Source organism: Orcinus orca, chromosome 3 (assembly GCF_937001465.1).
Source record: "Orcinus orca chromosome 3, mOrcOrc1.1, whole genome shotgun sequence".
Classification (NCBI taxonomy): domain Eukaryota; kingdom Metazoa; phylum Chordata; class Mammalia; order Artiodactyla; family Delphinidae; genus Orcinus; species Orcinus orca.
Window position 1 is genome coordinate 37642537 of NC_064561.1, and position 23253 is coordinate 37665789.

The 23253-nt window shown below is 42.8% G+C and overlaps 1 protein-coding gene across 3 annotated transcripts in view; it reads left to right on the plus strand.

The window, feature by feature from the left end:
* ATP10B (ATPase phospholipid transporting 10B (putative)) overlaps window positions 1-23253 on the plus strand; it is a 310749-nt gene that overhangs the window by 116961 nt on the left and 170535 nt on the right. The window lies entirely within an intron of this gene.

Below are 23253 nucleotides of genomic sequence, written 5' to 3' on the forward strand. Positions count from 1 at the left end.
AGTGGCCACCCAACCAAACCCCACACACACTCCTGTCCCCTACACCTGCCCCTGCAGTACTTCCAAGAAATCCCGTATGTTTTTCAGATCACACTTTCGAATCTTCTGTCCTAAAGTACACTTCTCCATTAAGTTTTCCAAAAACCTTCTTCATCACTGTATTTGTGTATTTCATGAAAAGCCCACCATTCCTCTGATTTTCCTGGTTGTGCTTCTATCCATTTCAGTCATGTTGCCTTTAAGGTGCCTCCTTTCCAAAGTGATAAAGCTTACATTTTTCAACAAATCAAAAAGCGCTTCCTCCTATCCTGTCATCATTCTTCTATCATTGTAATGATTAAGAAGAAAGAGATAGACTGAAGTTTTCAAGGTTCTTTCTTCTGGAAAGATACAAGCAAAACTTTGGAATGATTGAAGTCCATGAAATCATCATGGAGCTGGAAAGGATGAAGGTGGGTTTTTTCAGCAAATTCCTCACTAATGGATCTTTTTATTGGGGGGAGGGGTCTTGAAGCTTGACCATAGAGATACACACAGAGTAGGAGAATTTCTTGCTGAGGCAACTACAGCTCAAAAATAGAAATTGCTTTACAAGAGACTGAGTGAATAAACAAAGATGATAAAACTACAAATGTATATTACTCATCAGTGTTGCAATGGCAAAACTATGACATGTATGCCCCCACTCCCACCTCTAATGCCCAAGGTAAAGATCCCTGATGATCATGGCATAGGTGCAGCCTCAGAATCCTTCACAACACAGCAGTCCAGGCGACCACTACATATTAATTAATCAGCATTGGCATGTGATTGGAAGTCTCTCTGCTGATCAGTACTGATCTAGCCCAACCACCAGATTTCACTTATAGAAATAGAAGCCCAGAGGGTGGACAATTTGCCCAATATCACACAGCTGATTAGTGGTGGGTAGCCATGCCCTTTCACCAACTCTCAGTCCATTACACTGAACATATTAAAACACGTGTTGAACTCTGAGAATTCCTGTGTTCTTACCCCCTGTGTCCATATATAGGGAGCTAAGGGCATCTCCTATCTTTCTTTCAGTCCTAAAGTTGTTTCACAGTGTTTGTTCCCCTGTAGCTTTTCAGAATTTATGTCAGTAATGCCAGATATTGGAGGCAGCATCTTGCAAAAGTTAAGAGCACAGGCTTTGCCTGAGCAGTTCAAACTAGGCTGATATTCCTGCCTTGCTATTTACTCGCTGCGTGATATCCAGAATGCAGTCTAACCTCTTTGAACCTCAGTTTCCTCCGGCATAGGATAAATACCCACCTCACAGGGATGCTCTGAGATTAACTCAGATTCTGAGATTAAATGCTCTGAGATTAAATCAGATGCTGTATGTGAAAGTGCATAGCACAGGGCCCAGAACTTCACAGGTACATATTTACCTGGAAGAGTTTTCCTTTCTTCCTTTCCTTCCCTTCCTTCTTCCCCTTTCTCTTTTCTTCGTATTTGATTCTACAAGTTATTAACTCCTTGAACTTGGGCAAGGAGCTTAACCTTTCTGAGTTTCTTTCTTCATTTTTAAAACAAGGATCACATTAGTACTGACCAAGCTGGCTTGCTGTGGAAAGTAAATGGGATTAGAGCAGCAGCAGCAAACTCGACTCACAGTATGAGTATGGAGTCCATACAGAGAATCTTCTAGAAGACTTACCAACTTTCTTGCACTTAAATGTCTAACCTCAGAGGCTTTTTCCATGAATATTTACATTATGGCCATTGGAGGTAGGATGCAAAGGAGGTGGCTAATATCAGAAGGCCCAGCTGTCTCTTGAGAGGGAGTCCTTTCATGGTGGGTAGGATAGTTTAGGATTCCAAGTTTGAAAACTTGAATTTTCATGAAGCCTGTCATGAACTTGCTCTGTGACCTTTGGCAGGTCATTTAGCCTCTCTGGACCTCAGGGTAATCCACCATGCCCACATCATAGCACTGGCAGCCCAATGAGAAACGACCCAGGGAAATCTAAAGGAAGGAATCGTATTTTTTCTTTTTTCTGGAAGAAAAAACGAGGGGGATCTGTCCCCCTGGAGCTGGAATTGGCTCTAGTTTATCTTTCTCTTTCTCTTACATGCACAAATGACTTTTTATGTGAAGATCTTCTTTTTTAATTTAAGATTGGATACGTGGCTGCCCTACTTAGAGTTTAAGCTGTCTCTGAGCAGCCGTCTTTCACTCCTACACATGTAGCCAGTTGGAGGATGCACACTGATCCTGGGCCTCCAAGAATCTTCTTCTGATCTTTACAGCAAAGACTTTGTGTACAGAGGGTCCCTAAATTATTAGATGGAATGACCTAGTTCAAACATGACAAAAATTTGAAACACACCTTTCCTACCACAAACAGACACACAGGCGTGTGTGCACACATGTACACAAGCACTTCTTCCTCCAGACCTGCCGAGCCTCCGTAGGGCTCCAGAGTGACAACCAAGAGGATGGTACCAGTGACAGTGTCGGTTCTGATAGATCATTTTGATCAGCAGCAAAGAGTTTCCAGAATGAGTGCAAGCACTGGGTAATTGAGAATGAGTCCTTTGGGCTATTAGGTATCTAGTAGACGATAAGAAAAATCCTCATCTTTTGCTAGTTATAGAAAAAGAGATATATATTTCGCCTACAAAGAAAGTGAAAGGACTAGACCGTTATCGGTTACCATGGCAACGCAGCTCCACTACTGCTCAGTTCATCCTGTCACTATGGAAGACTTGAGGGAAAAAAGAAAATAACACCAAGCTTCTCTCTGTTTTTTTGTTAAATATTTTGAAGCGACATTTCATGGCATGAGCCTGAAACAACTTCTTCTGAGAAGAAAGGACAGGAGAACCTGAGAGGGAGATAAAGGGGGAATGCAAAGCCTAGAGGACGCCGGGGACGTGTTGGAGAGGAGCTAGCTGTTTACTGATGTGTTCAGTACCAATGAAACTGAGAGGGAAGGAAAAGAAAGTAATAAGTATTTATTGAGTGCCCACCACATGCCTGGTGTGGTGCTTAATAATGAACAGTCTGCAACCTCCCAGAACTCTCTGTCTGAAAGAGAAAGACAACTAAACAGGCAATTAAAATATAAGGGGCAGATTATTCCAGGGCATAAGTACGGGGGCAATGGGAGTAGGTGGCACTGACACTGGTGTTTTTTTAGGGGGCAGGAGGAGGGAAGGGGGTAGAATTCCCTGTGTGTAATGGAGCTACCACTCCCGGCATTTCTTCTCCCACTCACATAAGATAATGAATAAATAAGCACAGTCCCCAAATATGGTTAACTTAACTTGTGCTCCCTCCAGCCAGTGCAATAAATTACTCCTAGAGTAACAGAAAGAACATGGATTGGATTCAGACTACCTCGATTCAACACTGACACTTACTAGGTATGCAGTCTTTGTTCAGTCATTAAACTTCTGAGAGTGTCTATTTCCTCACCTGTATTTATCTGGAAGATGATGAGGATTAATGATAGTGGATTTTTCGTTGTAGTTTTTGGTTATTTATTTATTTGGTTGCATCAGGTCTTAGTTGTGGCAGGCAGGCTCCTTAGTTGCGGCTGCCAGCTTCTTAGTTGTGGCACCTGGGCTCCTTAGTTGCGGCAGGCAGGCTCCTTAGTTGTGGCATATGAACTCTTAGTTACAGCACGCATGTGGGATCTAGTTCCCGGACCAGGGATCAAACCGGGGCCCCCTGCATTGGGAGCGCAGAGTCTTAACCACTGTGCTACCAGGGAAGTCCCTATGATAGTGTTTTAAGCAGGTTTGTAACCTAAAGTTGTGCTGGCAGCAGAGTACAGGATGGTCCTAGAGCCAAACAGTAGTGGTGGAGGGAACGAGGGAGACACTCTAAAGACAAGAGCGTGGGTGATGGTTAGATAAGACGAGTGGCAGTGGAGAGGCGTGGGTGGATTCTAGAAATTCTATAAATTAGCACCAACAGAAGTTATTGAACATGAAAGAGAGAGAATTGAAAAATGAAGCCAGGTTGTTGGACAACTGAGTGAATGGCATAGCCATTTGCTAAATGATGGTTAGTGATGGAGCCACAAGTTTGGCACCATTTTGGTTGGTTACAAAGTAGCCAAGTTGGTTAAGTCATGTTAAGTTTTTAGAAGGGCACTTGTTAAGCTTTTGTGTGAGACTGGTATGTGTGTTTGCCCAGAGTTTGAAATAGGTCTGGAACACTATGAGAAGGTTACACATTTAGCTTAGAACATGACGAGGGATTCTAGAATGAGATCTTGTGTAGACTCCACCGTCAGGTGCATAAGCGCAACCACAGCAGAACAATTCAGAACATCTTCTTACTCTCCGTCTTTAATTACAAGCTACATTCCTTCTGCAATCTCCATTACTGCTGCCTGCACATGAAAGATTGGAGATCATCTGTAGCCTTGGAGAAAGAAGGACGTTTAATTCCCCTATTGCTCTTTGCACTGATATCCAGGAACTTAGTTTTTGTGGAGCTCAACAACCTCAGTCAGGTTTAAAGAATGCCAAAGGTGGGACATGTTGAAATGAGATAGAATGTGGCCTAGTTGAGTTGTCTCTGGTGGTAGTTGGCCAGTTGGCTGGCTAGAGGATTCCATCTGTGACCCTCACGTGTGCTCACTTGCGCTCTATTCTCTCTTCCAGCAAACCCAACGCTGAACTCATTCTTCTTCCAGGGGTCCACGGTCTTGCTGCAAAGGCAGAACTCGTTTCTACACACAGCCATGCAAGATCTTGGCTTCTGCCATTTTAACTGCCAGGAGTGTACACGAAGTCAGAGGATGTGGATTTGAGACCTAGTGCCGCAGCTAGCCGAGGTGTTTATCCTGAGCAAGCTTCTTCATTCTCAGAGAGTTTCCTTCTCTGCATTGCAGGGATAATAGTGACAAGAGAGGGCCCCATCCCACCTGGTGGCAGTGAGGAATAGCTGAAACAAGGCGTGGGAAAGAGGTGTGGAACTGAAACAGGAGTTGGGGGTTGACTCTCGGAGCATGGGGAGGGCAGCTGGATTGTAGAAATAGGAAAAGCGAACCTCCAGCCCCTTCCTTCCTGCTGCCATGCATGTCTAGGACTCTCTGGGAGGCATCCCCTCAGGGTAACCTTGAAACTTCTGTAGGAGGGGCCTGAGGTCTGAGAAGATAGAATTCTATGTAGGTAGTGGGGCTGTCACTCTCAGGCATTTCTTCTCCCGCGATAAGACAGTAAGTAAATAAACTCTCCACTGCACCTTCACCGTATATCAACCCTCTAAGGTTGCCCTGAGCACAGTCCCCAAATACGGTTACTAAATTTACGCTTCCTGCAGCCAGTAGCAGTAAGTCTCTCCTAGAGTAACAGAAAGAACATGGCTTTGGATTCAGACTAACCTAGATTCCGTGCTGACATTTACTAGATGTGCAGCCTTGGTTAAGTCATTTAACTTCTGTGAGTGTCTATTTCCTCATTTGTAACAAAGAGAGATTATCCTTCTCAAATGGTCTTATAAGGATTAGAGATAATTTATGTAAGGTGCCAATCACAGGGTCTAGCACCCAGCAGGCACTCAATAAGCAGTAGCTCCCTTCTTTTATTTATAATCACTTATAATAATTAAAAATAAGAGGATCTACTTCTGCAGACCCTCAGCCCACTGTCTCTCAAACTTTCTATCAATTACTATGGCTGTACAAGGATTTCTCCCCATTCAGAGGGCGGCAGCATCTGGATTCAGTGGTTATGAAACCAGTTGACAACAGAGAGGATTGGGAAAAATCCTGTCTCTGACTCTATCACTATCACTGTATCTGCTCAGAAATCTCAGCCAGCACTCCTCCCGCTGGCATCTAGAAGTCACTCCTGCATCTCAGAGCAACTTTGCAATAACCAGCTCCCACGAGAGGGGCTTTGGCATCTCTGCAGGTGGAGAGGGTCAGAGCAGGACAGCTAGAAAGATATGTCTGGCTGGGCCCCTGCTCCCTGGCACTCCTTCGTACCCAGTGGCTGCATAAAGGGTGGATGAGGGATATTTGGTTTTAATTGGGAAATGCTATCAATTGTCCTAGGCTCATTTAAAAATCCATTAGTATCAGGAAGTGGACAGATTAAGTAATGAGGAAGAGAAAAGGGAAAAAGCTGTCAGTGCCCTGCTTTGCAGGGACCGAACGGCCTGTCTAAGCTTCACCAGCGAGGGCTGCATTGAATGCTAAGAAGCTACTGGAGTCGATTTTGAGATGCTGTGGAGGGAGAAGAGGTGTCTGGGCCAATTCACACAAAGTCCGGGGCAAGCTTGTTGTTCTCGCAGCTCCCAAAGGTGGTACTGCAGTGATCGGCACTGAGATTTCAGGTTTCCGGCAGCTGTTTCTGGCAGCCTGGCAACTGTGCCACCCAGCGGTAACCATATCAACACATGCAAATAATCGCTCCCCTGTGTTACCTCCCTATTTGCCAAACTCGGAAGTGGGTCCAGGGTCCTTTTCATCCTGGGAGACATCAATCAGGTTCAAAGTCCATAGTGGACCTGAGGCAGACAGGGAGAAAGAGGATAGAGATGTACTGGAGGAGGGATGAGAGAGACAGGGAAGCAGAAATGAAGGAGGACAAAGGTAAAAGCAGGCTCTAAGAACCGGAAATGAAAGGGATGCATGACAGTGCTGTGTATTAGTTTCGTAGGGCTGCTGTAACAAAGTGCCACAACCTGGGGGACTTAAAGCAACAGAAGTTTACTCTCTCGCAGTTCTGGAGGCTAGAACTCTAAAATCAAGGTGTCTGCAGAGTCATGCTCCCTGCAAAGCTTCTGGGGCAAGGTCTTTCCTTGCCTCTTCCACCCTACTGGTAGCCCTAGATGTTCCTCGGCTCGTATCAGCTGCCTCTGGCTTCACACGGCCATCTTCCCTCTGGGTCTGTATCTGTGTCTCTGCTCCTCTTTGTATAACGACACATCATACTGAAGTAGTGTCCACCCTAATTAAGCATGACCTCATCTTAACTTGATGACATCTGCAAAGAAGACTGTATTTCCAAGTAAGGTCACATGCACTGGCCCTGGGGGTTAGAACTTTAACATATCTTTGCCGGGGGGATGCAATTTAACCCATTAGAGGCTGTTCAGAGGGCTGCTGTCTGATAAATTTAGTCCAGTACTGTAGAAGGCCCTGGGAAAGGCTGGAAAGGCACTAGTAGAGATTTCAGAGTCACAAATTCCAATGTAACATAATAGTTAAGTAACATAATAAAATTTGTTAAGTAACATAACAGGCTGCAGAATAGGAAAACGGTGGTTGTTCCTTACCCCAAGACCTTGGGATGAGGATGAACTAGAGTTCTTTCCCCAGATAAGGGCAAAGGCTGCTCGGCTCCAGCCAATGTTGCCCTGTAGGACTGGCTCAAGGAGGCCAGACCCTCCAAGAAGGCAAGAATCCAGATATGCAAAATTTCACAATTGTATTTTAAACTTTGGCAAATAATTTTTTTTTTTTCAAAATGCGGTGCAGCCCAAACTAAGCCCCTCTGCAAACTAAGAACAGTCGTGAGTAGCCAATCTGCCCCCACTGGTAAAGAGCCTTAGGTTCAAGTCCCAGGCTTGCGACCTACCGTGTGACCTTCAGTGATTCCTCTCGCGTCTCTAGACCACAGTTTCCTAGTGGGGCAGGAGGCAGCCTCGATCATCCCACAGAGTATGGTGGTGAGTGATGGTGAATATTTCAAGGTATGGGATGCCAGGCGCATGCTGGAGGTACTTACAGAGTAGTTTAAGAAACAAGACTTACACATTGGGAAACTTGAGTGACCTCCTGCAGTTGTTCTGAAGATTATATAAGTGGATCAATTTAAAGCCACTAGAAAGTGCCTGCCCCGGCCTCCCGCTGAGTAACTCCTGCCCTCATGCTAACCCCTTTCAGGGCTCCTCTGTGAGTCAGACTTAGCGGCTGTTTTAGTGGTTTTAAATGCATGGGTTCCAAATGCAGAGATGTGAGGCAGATATAACTGAGTTGCTAGGAGAGAGCATCACAGAGTGGAGACAGAAATCTTCCAATCCCAGCTTTAACGCTGCTGATGATAATAGCTCGCTGTGCAAATGCTATGCACGAGGCACTGTGCTAAGAGATGCCGCGGATTATTTGCCGTTCTCGCGCCAACCCTGAGAGGTAGATGTTATAATGACTTCTATTTCATTGACGGAACAGAAGCAGGAACTCCAGAGTTTCGGGAGAAATCTCCCAGTCCTTTGTGGCAGCTAAATCAAATATTTTTCAAAACCTTGTGCAGTCTAAACTAAGGCCATCTGCAAACTGAACCCAGCCCATGCGCAGCCACTTTGTGATCTTTGGTCAAGAGCCTTGGATTCCATGGGCTTCCCTGGTGGCGCAGTGGTTGAGAATCTGCCTGCCAATGCAGGGGACACGGGTTCGAGCCCTGGTCTGGGAAGATCCCACATGCCGCGGAGCAACTAAGCCCGTGCGCCACAACTGCTGAGGCTGCGCTCTAGAGCCCACGAGCCACAACTACTGAGCTCGTGTGCCACGGCTACTAAAGCCCGCACGCCTAGAGCGCATGCTCTGCAGCAAGAGAAGCCACCGCCATGAGAAGCCTGCGCACCACAACGAAGAGTAGCCCCCGCTGGCCCCAACTAGAGAAAGCCCTGCACAACAACAAAGAACCAAAGCAGCCAAAAATAAATAAATTAAATTTAAAAAAAAAAAGAGCCTTGGATTCCAGTTCTAGCTTTGCCATTCTCTGTGTGACCTTGGGTAAGTCACATACTCTCTCCAGACCATGGTTGAGATGCTCAATAACTTGCCAAGGTCACAGAGTTTATAAGTGGCAAAGCTCAGGATTTGAACCCACTCAGTTCAGAGTCACGAAATGTAATCACCGTAAATGTAAACAATCTTTAATATGTGTTTCCATTACTCTTCTAAGACCCTCCACCAACCAAGCTACCAGATCTAGGTGAGACACAGGATGGCGATCTATTTGCGTTGGCTAATATCTTTAAGAAACTCCAGTGATGGACAGCAAATAAGAATGAAAGTAAGTGAGTGAAGAGTTGCATAGACTTGTTTAAATGTGAAGGGCAAAGAAGAGGTAGGAAGGCCCTCTCCTCAGCTACGCATCATTTGGCCTAACATTGCATCCTTGGGTTTTTTTCCCTCAGTCATGTGACACTTTTGATTCATGCCTCAAAATAAGAGGAGTCTTAAAAGCTTTTGATGTGAAAATGAAGCTGCCCAGTGGTTTTTCAGATTGATTGATTTTTTAAGTCCTTATTGAATTTGTTACAATATCACTTCTATTTTATATTTTGGTGTTTTGGCCACAAGGCATGTGGGATCTTAGCTCCCTGACCAGGGGTGGAACCCGCACCCCATGCACTGGAAGGCGAAGTCTTAACCACTGGACCGCCAGGGAAGTCCCTAGATTTATTTTTAGCAGAAAACCTTTTTTTAAAAAAGAATGAAACCTTGCATAGAATGCCAGCATATAGAATAGCATCAGCTGGTGTCCATTATGTACTGCTCCGGCATAATAACGATGATGAAGGTAAGAACGCAGCAGCTGGGCTTCCCTGGTGGCGCAGTGGTTGAGAGTCCGCCTGCCGATGCAGGGGACACGGGTTCGTGCCCCGGTCCGGGAGGGTCCCACATGCCGCGGAGCGGCTGGGCCCGTGGGCCATGGCCGCTGAGCCTGCGCGTCCGGAGCCTGTGCTCCACAACGGGAGAGGCCGCGACAGTGAGAGGCCCGCGTACCGCAAAAAAAAAAAAAAAAAAAAAAGAACGCAGCGGCTAATCCTTTCTGAGAACTTCCTGCATGCCAGGCACAATTTATTCTAAGACCTGACCCACGGTAACTCATGGAAGCCTTACAACAACTCTAGGAGGAGACTGAGGCTCAGAGATGTTAAGTAATTTGCTCAAGGTCACAGAGCTTAGCCGGAGGCTGCCTCCAAGGCCCACAGCCTTTCCGCTCTACTGCTCTGCTCTCCACCCCAGTGCCCTCCAGACGGCCAGGGTAAAAGGAAGGAGCAGCTTATTGCAGATGAGAGCCACAGTGATACAGAGCCATACCTTTGCCACTTATGATTCCCAGTCATATTGAAACCCCAGTTTGATTTTACTATCCACACGGACTTCTCTTCTAACTGACAGTGACTAGGCCTGTCATTGTACCTCAGTCTTAGCTAATCTGTCTTTGAGGTGTTTCAGTGGGTCTTTCAAAGAGATAGTCGTGTCTCCCTCAAAAAATAAATTAGAAGTCAGAATATCCCCAATGTTACTCTCCAAATTGGGTGAAAGTCTGTCCAGAGTGGTTAGAAACAGACCCTAATCCACTGGATTTATATACATAAAAGAGGATCTGCAGTGATCCCAGGAAGAAAGGGGTCCAGCTGCCCACGAGGCCTCTTCAGGGAACCTCAGGCTCTGGGAACCCAGGCAGAAAAGAAAGCCACTAGCCAGGAAGAAACATACTGGTCTGCTCTCTGGTTTGCCTGGGACAACACAGAAGCTGTTTAATTTGCATGATTAAGCCAGGGCTGATGGTACAATTAGTGATAGGTTAAACGTCTCCGGAGCTTTATTCTCTTTACACTTTACTAATAAAATGTAACTTTTAAATAGAACATGGATCTTAACCGTTAAGCTTCTAGAGAGTTGAACCAGAACAGATTTCTCAACCTTGGCATTATTGATATCTGGGGCTGGATGATTCTTTGCTGTGGGAGCTGTCCTGGGCACTGGAGGATGATTAGAAGTAGTTCTGGCCTCTAAGCATTCCGGGCCATTAGCATGATCCTTCACTCCCCCAGTTTGTGACAAACAAAAATACCTCTGCGTGTTGCTAAATATCCCCCAGAGGGCAAAATAAATCCCCGTGAGAACACTGAATTAGGTGATTTCAGAGATGCCATTTAGTTATCATCCTACGATCCCTATGATATCTGAGATAAGTTTTAAATGAAAACTTCAGCCCAGGGACTTTCCTGGCGGTCCAGTGGTTAAGACTCCATGCTTTCATTGCCGAGGACGCGAGTTCGATCTGTGGTCAGGGAACTAAGATCTCCCAAGCCATGGGGCACGGCCAAAAAAAGAAAGAAAGAAAAGTTTAGCTCAATATATTTTTCCTACTGCTCAACTTTGTCTGGAGGTCCTGGTTCATAGGTCGAGGCCAACATCATAGTGGTTTGCCTTCACTCCAGTTGCTCCTGGCTACCGGACCTCAAGTTAGTTCCTAAAAGCATATAGGTTAATAATCCTGCAGAGATCAGCCTCTCTCACCACCTCCTGTTGCTTCCAACTCCCTTCTCTCAACATATCTCCTCTTCCCACAAATGCGAAACTAGAAAACAAATGAAAATAAATGTCAGGTATCTTGGCTGAGTCAGTGTAACCCACCCAGACAGCCTTTCTCATATCAAGGGGCATTATTTATTTCTCACTTTGTTTTTTTCCATTGTCTTTTTCTAAACAATTTTCTCTAGTAATTACTACTTATTTATTTAAGGGCTTAAGTCACATCCTGTATGTAAGTGTGGGTGTTAAGAATTCAAACCCCGTAATCAGACCACAGCCCAGGTTTGAATACCTGCCCATCCATCCACCCACTAGTTTCAGGATGTTGGGTAATTTCCTGAGACTCGTAGCTGCAGTTTTATTATCCACAAAATGGAGACAGTAGTAGTGCCGGCTCCACATGGTGGCTGTGAGAACTTAATAAAATATGTATGTGAAGTATTCAGCAAAATGCTGTGCATATAGCAAGCATTCAGTACACGCTCTTCCCACTATCATCATCACGATTATAATTATTTTTAATGATCACTTCATTCCCTATCCTCCAATTTCCACTAGAAGTATCTGGAAGTAATGACTTCGGGCAGCCAGGGGATTGCTTCAGGAACTTTTGAAGAAATAAACATTTTTAAAAAGCAATTAAAACTTATCCCACCATACCTTTCTATCACTCTGAGACCACCAGCCAAGAAGGCCATAGGATATCCACAATGAACTCAGCCAGAACCCGAAACCAGGAAGTCCCAAAAGACAACCCCCGCCCCCCGGAAGTCCTCCAAATCACTCTTCCCTCTTTCTTTTCATAGCCACCTACATAGGACCTCCCCCTCACTCCCTCCACCTTTCCTTTTCCAAAAGTAGCTCCTGCCATTATTTGAAGTGGCTACACTTGAGTTCAGAATGACAGGAAAGAAAAGATCTTGTTTCCTTGGTGATACTTACTTGCTCAGCAGGTGAAAAGCAAAGACTTGCAAGAAAGAGGTGAAACTCTGGTGCAGCCAAAGTAATTACAGCCCCTTTCTCATCACCCAGCGTTAACTCCTTGCTGCCTGTGTCCAGAATGAAGGGAACAGCCCTTTGGGATTTAAGGGTTCAAAAGACTTACTGACCTTTTTTCTTTTTTTTTTTAAATTAATTTATTATTTATTTTTGGCTGTGTTGGGTCTTCGTTGCTGTGTGCAGGCTTTCTCTAGTTGCAGTGAGCGGCGGCTACTCTTCGTTGTGGTGCGCGGGCTTCTCATTGTGGTGGCTTCTCTTGTTGCGGAGCACGGGCTCTAGGTATGCGGGCTTCAGTAGTTGTGGCTTGCGGGCTCTAGAGCACAGGCTCAGTAGTTGTGGCGCACGGACTTAGTTGCTCTGCAGCGTGTGGGATCTTCCCAGACCAGGGCTCGAACCCGTGTCCCCTGCATTGGCAGATGGATTCTTAACCTCTGTGCCACCGGGGAAGTCCCTGACCTTTTTTCTTAATCAACACAGATTGAAGTGTTTACCATGGAGTCCTTTTTTCTGTGTAGGTGACCAGCAGTGAGTGGTCTGGGTAATGGGTTTTTCTGTGTATACTTAGTATGACATATAGCATCATGCTTACACCCTCAGTCTGGAAATGTACACGCCTGGGTTTGAATCCCAGCTTGGCTGTTTACTAGCTGTGAGAAAAGGATTGTCACTTCACATGTTTCAAGACATTCTCCTGTCCATTAGCACAGATGGTCCCCATGCTACCTAAGCCTTGGGAGACCAGGAGGAGATATCATTAAACCCGTTAGACACAGAGAGAGGTTGCCTGTTGCTCGAGATTACTTATTAGTCTGTAATGGATTGGAGAATAACTCTGGCAAGGTATTTGATCTGTTTGAGCTTCAGTTTTCATATCTGTATTTCGTCTGCATAGGGTTGTTCTAATGATTCAGTTTGTAAACAGTGTGACATACTTAGCTCAAACCCTGGCATCTAATAGGTATTCAATAAATAGTTCTGAAAATAATGGCTATTTAGATGACAATAATTGGGGTCTATGCAGAGAGTATATGAAAAGAGCCGAGCATTAGCAATTAGGAGACCTAAGTCCCCAGATCTGTCCCTAAATGTTACCTTGAGTGACTATCTCAACCTCTGCAGCATAGTTTCCTATCGGGCTAAAACGGAGTTACTATTATTTGCCTCTAATTGCTTTGAAAAATGGTGAAAGTCTCAACTGAGCTCTAGGGAAGAAAGGAACCTCGAAAAATGTAAAGTGCAGAACAGATGTAACCAATAGTAATGTTCTCATTCTTTGCATGCTGCTGTTGTTACGCTTGCCTTTGATCCTGGTAGTGGCATTTGACAGGCTCACTACACATAGGCTCTTCTAGCACATTCCTAGACAAGGAGAGACTGCCAGAAACCATTGCTGAAGCTAACTCAAGGCTGAGTCAGGATTAGAACCCAAGTCTGTGACCTCAATCTAGTTTCTTTCTCACTCACCGAGTGGGAGAGGTCCTACAGAGTACTGGACCTTGTACGGAGGCTAGAACTATTGACTAACGGCATTCACAAAATGAGAGGCATTCGATGATTCTGTGTAGCCCTTCTGATTGCTAAATTTACAGAAGCGTTTCTTCAGAGCTGTTTGTCTTTCCTTCCTTTTCTCTCTCTTCAGGGTAAGGAGCGTTCAGCTGCTGACAGCCGGCGATGGCCTTACCCCATGAACAGTTCATAAGCGTGACTGCTCCCAGCAGAGCTGCTTGTGCAAGCCTGGTAGAGGGCTCAGTCCAGCAATGGAGGCAGCCGAGATTGCCTGCAAAATAAACATGCAGCTTCTTAATGGTCATTACTGTACATTGAATAGCTCTCCGATGGAGGCTGGGGCAAAGGAAGTGAGGACGGGGGAGGTCGTTTCCATTCCATGACTTTATAAAGTCCCATTGAGATGGGAACCGAGTCAGAGAGCTGGCCAGGGATGGTGACCTCCCAAAGCAGGTCAGTGACATGTCTGGGGATGGAGGTCAGACAAAGGTCCAAAGACTTTCACCACTGCTACTCCTTCTGCAGAGCTCAGCTGGGAAAATGTACTGAGTGCAGGAACTCTTGATATTCCCAGGCTTCCTGTACTTGGCAGTTGCTGAAGTTGTTAAGTCACTTGAGGACAGGTGGTGCCAAGGTACCATCACCTAATTCAGAATCTATTTTGGGTTGAGGCCACAGGCCATTGCTATACTGATTACAGAAGAGAAAAATCAATCTAGTACTAGGATTGTTCAGTATTAGGAAAAAAAAAAGACCAGAGGTGAACCCATTACCTATCAGGAATTTGAAGGAACTCTCAAGGAAAAGACGATTTTTCAACATGGCTCCATAGAGCAGAGCCAGGGCCAGTAAGTGGAGATCATGGCAAGATGACCCACGTTTGGAAAATTGACAGTTCAGTGGTCCAAAATGGAGTGGAATGCTTTGTGAGGTGACAAGTTCCTCACTTGAGGTGTCCAGACATGGAGTGGTTTACAGACTGTTCTGTGTAGCCTTAGGGTTCTCTTGAAGTTCAAGGAAGTCACAGCTGGTGTAGAAATTAGCGTTGAAGTTGGCCCCGAACAAAAATCATACTTGGTCAAAATTACTTTTGAGGGCTTCCCTGGTGGCACAGTGCTTAAGAATCTGCCTGCCAACGCAGGGGACATGGGTTCGAGCCCTGGTCCGGGAAGATCCCACATGCCGCAGAGCAACTAAGCCCGTGAGCCACAGCTACTGAGCCTGTGCTCTAGAGCCTGCGAGCCACAACTACAGAAGCTTGCACACCTAGAGCCCATGGTCCGCAACAAGAGAAGCCACTGCAGTGAGAAGCCCGCTCACCACAACTAGAGAAAGCCCACTCGCAGCAACAAAGACCCCACACAGCCAAAAATAAAATAAAAAAGAATACTTTTGAGAATCCTTTAAATTGTCCATAAAAAGCTATATATAAATATGATTTTATTTTTCACCTTGGGCAGTTAAGGCTGGGTTGCCTCTGGAAACCATGTTGTTGAAAATGGGTCTTTACACACTGGAATCACTTTCAGTGGGGTGAGGTGCTTGAGGACTGGAGGGATCGCAGCTGTTCACCTCTCTCATCAGGGCACGTGCTCAGTGAGTGGGTGGGATGCAAGAGGACCCACCTGCATTATTTAACTTAATGTACATTTCTGTGTACATGGGGTGTGGCACATATGGTTGAGTGTGCCAATTTAAAATTAGATATGCTGCTTATTTATGAATCTCACAGGATGAGGGCAGGGGTGAAATCTGGGCCCACCCATCTTTGCTACAATTTCAAAGGCTCTTCCTATCTCTGTCTTACATATCAGAGGTTTTTTTCCCAGATATATTGGGGTATAATTTGAATATAACGAAATTTATCCATTTTAGATATACAATCTGATTTTTAATAATTGCATTTTTTTTAATTGGGGTATAGTTGCTTTACAATGTTGTGTTAGTTTCTGCTGTACAGTGATGTATATCAGCTATATGTATACATACATCACCTCCTTTTTGGATTTCCCTCCCATTCAGGCCACCACAGAGCACTGAGTAGAGCTCCCTGCAGTACACAACAGGTTCTATTTTACATATAGCAGCGTATATATGTCAATCCCAGTCTCTCAACTCATCCCATTCCCCACTTCTCCCCTTGGTGTCCATACGCTTGTTCTCCATGTCTGCGTCTCCACCTCTGCCCTGCAAACAGGCTCATCTGTATGAGCCTTTTCTGTATTCCACGTATATGCATTAATATACAATATTTGTTTTTCTCTTTCTGACTTACTTCACTCTGTATGACAGTCTTTAGATCCATCCACGTCTCAACAAATGACCCAAGTTCATTCCTTTTTATGGCTGAGTAATATTCCGTTGTATATATGTACCACATCTTCTTTATCCATTCCTCTGTTGATGGACATTGAGGTTGACCTGGCTATTGTAAACAGTGCTGCAATGATCATTAGGGTGCATGTGTCTTTTTGAATTATGGTTTTCTCAGGGTATGTGTCCAGTAGTGGAATTGCTGGGTCATATGGTAGTTCTATATTTAGTTTTTTAAGGAACCTCCACACAGTTCTCTATAGTGGCTGTATCAATTTGCATTCCCACCAACAGGGCAAAAGGGTTCCCTTTTCTCCACACCCTCTTCAGCATTTGTTGTTCGTAGATTTTTTGGTGATGGCCATTCTGACCGGTGTGAGTTGATACCTCATTGTAGTTTTGATTTGCATTTCTCTAATAATTAGTGATGTTGAGTGTCTTTTCATGTGCCTCTTGGCCGTCTGTAAGTCTTCTTTGGAGAAATGTCTATTTAGGTCTTCTGCCCATTTTTTGGTAATTGCATATTGTTCTGTAACCATCACCACCATCAAGATATAGAACATTGCTATCACCACCAAAAGTTTCCTTGTGCCCAGGCCTCTTTACAGTCAATCCTTTCCTCTTAACCTTAGTCATTGGAAACCACTGATCTGCTTTCTGTCTCTACAGTTTTCCCTTTTTTGAAATTGCGTATAAATTGAATCATATGATGTCTAACAGTCTTTTGTGTTTGACTTCTTTTACTCAGCATGTCTTGAGATGCAGTCACACTGTTGTTTATCGATAGTTCCTTTTTATGGCTAACAGTCCACAGTATCAGCATATGACAACTTTTCTTTTTAGATTTTTTTTATTGAATTATAGTTGATTCACAATATCATGTTAGTTTCAGGTATATAGCACAGCAATTCAGTTATACATATATATATGTACATATGTGTGTGTGTATATATATTCTTCTGCAGATTCTCTTCCCTTGTGGGTATAGGTATACAAAATATAGAGTACAGTTCCCTGTGCTATAGAGTAGGTCCTTGTTGTTTATCTATTTTATATATAGTAGTGTGTATATGTTAATCCCAACCTCCTAACTTATCCCTCCCTCCACCCTGACAACTTTTTTATCTATTCACCTGTTGATGGACATTTCAGCGGTTTCCAGTTTTTTGACTATTATAAATAATGTTCCTATAAATATATACATTCAAGTCTTTGGATGAACATATGTTTTCTTTTTCATTTTTTAATTAATTTTTATTGGGGTATAGTTGATTTACAATGTTGTGTCAGTTTCTGCTGTACCTCAAAATGAATCAGTCATACATATACATATATCTATTCTATTTTAGATTCTATTCCCATATAGGTCATTACAGAGTATTGAGTAGAATTCCCTGTGCTATACAGTAGGTTCTTATTAGTTATCTATTTTTTTAATGGCTGAAACATTTATATTAACATATTTCCATACAAATAACCCAAAGAAACTTTAGTATTAGTTGTTTTTTTGTTTGTTTGTTTTTTTATACTGCAGCTTCTTTTTAGTCATCAATTTTATACACATCAGTGTATACATGTCAATCCCAATCGCCCAATTCAGCACACCACCGTCCCCACCCCACCGTGGTTTTCCCCCCTTGGTGTCCATACATTTGTTCTCTACATCTGTGTCTCAACTTCTGCCCTGCAAACTGGTTCATCTGTACCATTTTTCTAGATTCTACATACATGCATTAATATACGATATTTCTTTTTCTCATTCTGACTTACTTCACGCTGCATGACAGTCTTTAGATCCACCCACGTCTCAACAAATGACTCAGTTTCGTTCCCTTTTATGGCTAATATTCCATTGTATATATGTACCATATCTTCTTTATCCATTCGGCTGTCGATGGGCATTTAGGTTGCTTCCATGACCTGGCTATTGTAAATAGTGCTGCAATGAACATTGGGGTGCATGTGTCTTTTTGAATTATGGTTTTCTCTGGGTATATGCCCAGTAGTGGGATTGCTAGATCATATGGTAATTCTATTTTTAGTTTTTTAAGGAACCTCCATACTGTTCTCCATAGTGGATGTATCAATTTACATTCCCACCAACAGTGCAAGAAGGTTTCCTTTTTCCACACCCTCTCCAGCAGTTGTTGTTTGTAGATTTTCCGATGATGCCCATTCTAACTGGTGTGAGGTGATACCTCATTGTAGTTTTGATTTGCATTTCTCTAATGATTAGTGATGTTGAGCAGCTTTTCATGTGCTTCTTGGCCATCTGTATGTCTTCTTTGGAGAAATGTCTATTTAGGTCTTCTGCCCATTTTTGGATTGGGTTGTTTGTTTTCTTAATATTGAGCTGCATGAGCTGTTTATACATTTTGGAGATTAATCCCTTGTTCGTTGATTCATTTGCAAATATTTTCTCCCATTCTGAGGGTTGTCTTTTTGTCTTGTTTATGCTTTCCTTTGCTGTGCAAAAGCTTTGAAGTTTCATTAGGTCCCATTTGTTTATTTTTGTTTTTATTTCCATTACTCTAGGAGGTGGATCAAAAAAGATCTTGCTGTGATTTATGTCAAAGAGTGTTCTTCCTATGTTTTCCTCTAAGAGTTTGATAGTGCCCAGTCTTACATTTAGGTCTCTAATCCATTTTGAGTTTATTTTTGTGTATGGTGTTAGGGAGTGCTCTAATTTCATTCTTTTACATGTAGATTTTCAGTTTTTACAGCACCATTATTGAAGAGACTGTCTTTTCTCCATTGTATATCTTTGCCTCCTTTGTCATAGATTAGTTGACCATAGGTGCGTGGGTTTATCTCTGGGTTTTCTATCTTGTTCCATTGATCTATGTTTCTGCTTTTGTGCCAGTACCATATTGTCTTGATTACTGTAGCTTTGTAGTATAGTCTGAAGTCAGGGCCTCTGATTCCTCCAGCTCCCTTTTTTTCCCCTCAAGACTGCTTTGGCTATTCGGGGTCTTTTTATCTCCATACAAATTTTAAAATGGTTTGTTCTAGTTGTGTAAAAAATGCTATTGGTAATTTGATAAGGATTGCATTGAATCTGTAGATTGGTTTGGGTAGTATAGTCATTTTCACAATATTGATTCTTCCAATCCAAGAACATGGTATATCTCTCCATCTGTTGTTATCATCTTTAATTTCTTTCATCAGTGTCTTATAGTTTTCTGCATACAGGTCTTTTGTCCCCCTAGGTAGGTTTATTCGTAGGTATTTTATTCTTTTTTGTTGCAACGGTAAATGGGAGTGTTTCCATAATTTCTCTTTTAGATTTTCATCATTAGTGTATAGGAATGCAAGAGATTTCTGTGCATTAATTTTGTATCCTGCAACTTTACCAAATTCATTGATTAACTCTAGGAGTTTTCTGGTGGCATTTTTAGGATTGTCTATGTATAGTATCATGTCATCTGCAAACAGTGACAGTTTTACTTCTTCTTTTCCAATTTGTATTCCTTTTATTTCTTTTTCTTCTCTGACTGCTGTGGCTATGTTGAATAATAGTGGTGAGAGTTGACATCCTTGTCTCATTCCTGATCTTAGAGGAAATGCTTTCTGTTTTTCACCATTGAGAATGATGTTTGCTGTGGGTGTGTCGTATATGGCCTTTATTATGTTGAGGTAGGTTCCCTCTGTGCCCACTTTCTGGAGAATTTTTATCATAAATGGGTGTTGAATTTTGTCAAAAGCTTTTTCTGCATCTATTGAGATGATCATCTGGTTTTTACTCTTCAATTTGTTTATATGGTGTATCACATTGATTGATTTGCGTATATTGAAGACTCCCTGCATCCCTGGGATAAATCCCACTTGATCATGGTGTATGATCCTTTCGATGTGTTGTTGGATTCTGTTTGCTAGTATTTTATTGAGGATTTTTGCATCTATATTCATCAGTGATATTGGTCTGTAATTTTCTTTTTTTGTAGTACCTTTGTCTGGTTTTGGTATCAGGGTGATGGCGGCATCACAGAATGAGTTTGGGAGTGTTCCTTCCTGTGCAATTTTTTGGAAGAGATTGAGAAGGATGGGTGTTAGCTCTTCTCTAAATGTTTGATAGAATTCAACTGTGAAGCCATCTGGTCCTGGACTTTCATTTGTTGGAAGATTTTTTTTTTTATTTTATTTTATTTATTTTTTTATTTTTGGCTGTGTTGGGTCTTCGTTTCTGTGCGAGGGCTTTCTCTCGTTGCGGCGAGCGGGGGCCACTCTTCATCGCGGTGTGTGGGCCTCTCACTGTCGCGGCCTCTCTTGTTGCGGAGCACAGGCTCCAGACGCGCAGGCTCAGCAGTTATGGCTTATGGGCCCCGTTGCTCCGTGACATGTGGAATCTTCCCAGACCAGGGCTCAAACCCGTGTGCCCCGCATTGGCAGGCAGATTCTCAACCACTGCGCCACCAGGGAAGCCCCTGTTTGTTGGAAGATTTTTAATCACAATTTCAGTTTCATTACTTGTGATTGGTCTGTTCATATTTTCTATTTTTTCCTGGTTCAGTCTTGAAAGGTTCTACCTTTCTAAGAATTTGTTCATTTCTTCCAGGTTCTCCATTTTATTGGCATAGTGTTGCTTGTAGTAGTCTATTAGGATGCTTTGTACTTCTGCAGTGTCTGTTGTAACTTCTCCTTTTTCATTTCTAATTTTATAGTTTTGAGTCCTCTCCCTCTTGATGAGTCTGGCTAATGGTTTATCAATTTTGTTTATCTTCTCTAAGAACCAGCTTTTAGTTTTATTGATCTTTGCTATTGTTTTCTTTCTTTCTATTTCATTTATTTCTGCTCTGATGTTTATGATTTCTTTCCTTCTGCTAACCTTGGGTTTTGTTTGTTCTTCTTTCTCTAGTTCCTTTAGGTGTAAGGTTAGATTGTTTACTTGAGATTTTTCTTGTTTCTTGAGGTAGCCTTGTATAGCTATAAACTTCCCTCTTAGAACTGCTTTTGCTGCATCCCATAGGTTTTGGTTCATCATGTTTTCATTGTCATTTGTCTCTAGGTATTTTTTGATTTCCTCTTTGATTTCTTCAGTGATCTCTTGGTTATTTAGAAACGTATTGTTTAGCCTCCATGTGTTTGTGTTTTTTACTTTTTTTTCCCTGTAATTCATTTCTAATCTCATAGTGTTGTGGTCAAAAAACGTGTTTGATATGATTTCAGTTTTCTTAAATTTACTGAGACTTGATTTGTGACCCAAGATGTGATCTATCCTGGAGAATGTTCCATGCGCACTTGAGAAGAAAGTGTAATCTGCTGGTTTTGGATGGAATGTCCTATAAATATCAATTAAATCTTTCTCATCTATTGTGTCATTTAAAGCTTGTGTTTCCTTATTTATTTTCATTTTGGATGATCTATCCATTGGTGTAAGTGAGGTGTTAACGTCCCCCACTATTATTTTGTTACTGTCGATTTCCTCTTTTACAGCTGTTAGCAGTGGCCTTATGTATTGAGGTGCTCCTATGTTGGGTGCATATATATTTCTAATTGTTATGTCTTCTTCTAGGATTGATCCCTTGATCATTATGTAGTGTCCTTCCTTGTTTCTTGTAACATTCTTTATTTTAAAGTCTATTTTATCTGATATGAGTATTCCTACTCCAGCTTTGTTTTGATTTCCATTTGCATGGAATATTTTTTTCCATCCCCTTACTTTCAGTCTGTATGTGTCCCCAGGTCTGAAGTGGGTCTCTTGTAGACAGCATATATATGGGTCTTGTTTTTGTATCCACTCAGCAAGCCTGTGTCTTTTGGTTGGAGCATTTAATCCATTCACGTTTAACATATTATCGATATGTATGTTCCTGTGACCATTTTCTTAATTGTTTTGGGTTTGTTTTTGTAGGTCCTTTTCTTCTCTTGTGTTTCCCACTTAGAGAAGTTCCTTTAGCATTTCTTGTAGAGCTGGTTTGGTGGTGCTGAATTCTCTTAGCTTTTGCTTGTCTGTAAAACTTTTGATTTCTCCATTGAATCTGAATGAGATCCTTGCCGGGTAGATTAATCTTGGTTGTAAGTTCTTCCCTTTCATCACTTTAAGTATATCATGCCACTCCCATCTGGCTTGTAGAGTTTCTGCTGAGAAATCAGCTGTTAACCTTATGGGAGTTCCCTTGTATATTACTTGTCATTTTTCCCTTGCTGCTTTTAATAATTTTTCTTTGTCTTTAATTTTTGCCAATTTGATTACTATGTGTCTTGCCGTGTTTCTCCTTGGGTTTATCCTGTATGGGACTCACTGCACTTCCTGGACTTGGGTGGCTATTTCTTTTCCCATGTTAGGGAAGTTTTCGACTATAATCTCTTCAGATATTTTCTCTGGTCCTTTCTCCCTCTCTTCTCCTTTTGGGACCGCTATAATGCGAATGTTGTTGCATTTAATGTTGTCCCAGAGGTCTCTTAGGCTGTCTTCATTTCTTTTCATTCTTTTTTCTTATTATCTCCACAGCAGTGAATTCCACCATTCTGTCTTCCAGGTCACTTATCCGTTCTTCTGCCTCAGTTATTCTGCTATTGATTCCTTCTAGTGTAGTTTTCATTTCAGTTATTGTATTGTTCATCTCTGTTTGTTTGTTCTTTAATTCTTCTAGGTCTTTGTTAAACATTTTTTGCATCTTCTCGATCTTTGCCTCCATTCTTTTTCTGAGGTCCTGGATCATCTTCACTATCATTATTCTGAATTCTTTTTCGGGAAGGTTGACTTTCTCCGCTTCATTTAGTTGTTTTTCTGGGATTTTATCTTGTTCCTTCATCTGATATATAGCCCTCTGCCTTTTCATCTTGTCTGTCTTTCTGTGAATGTGGTTTTTGTTCCACAGGTTGCAGGATTGTAGTTCTTCTTGCTTCTGCTGTCTGCCTTCTGGTGGATGAGGCTGTCTAAGAGGCTTGCTGGGAGGGACTGGTGGTGGATAGAGTGGACTGTTGCTCTGGTGGGAAGAGCTCAGTAAAACTTTAATCCACTTGACTGTTGATGTGTGGGGCTGGGTTCCCTCCCTGTTGGGTGTTTGGCCTGATGCAACCCAACACTGGAGCCTACCTGGGCTCTTTGGTGAGGCTAATGACAGACTCTGGGAGGGCTCACGTCAAGGAGTACTTCTCAGAAGTTCTGCTACCAGTGTCCTTGTCCCCACAGTGAGCCACAGCCCCCGCCCACGTCTGCAGGAGA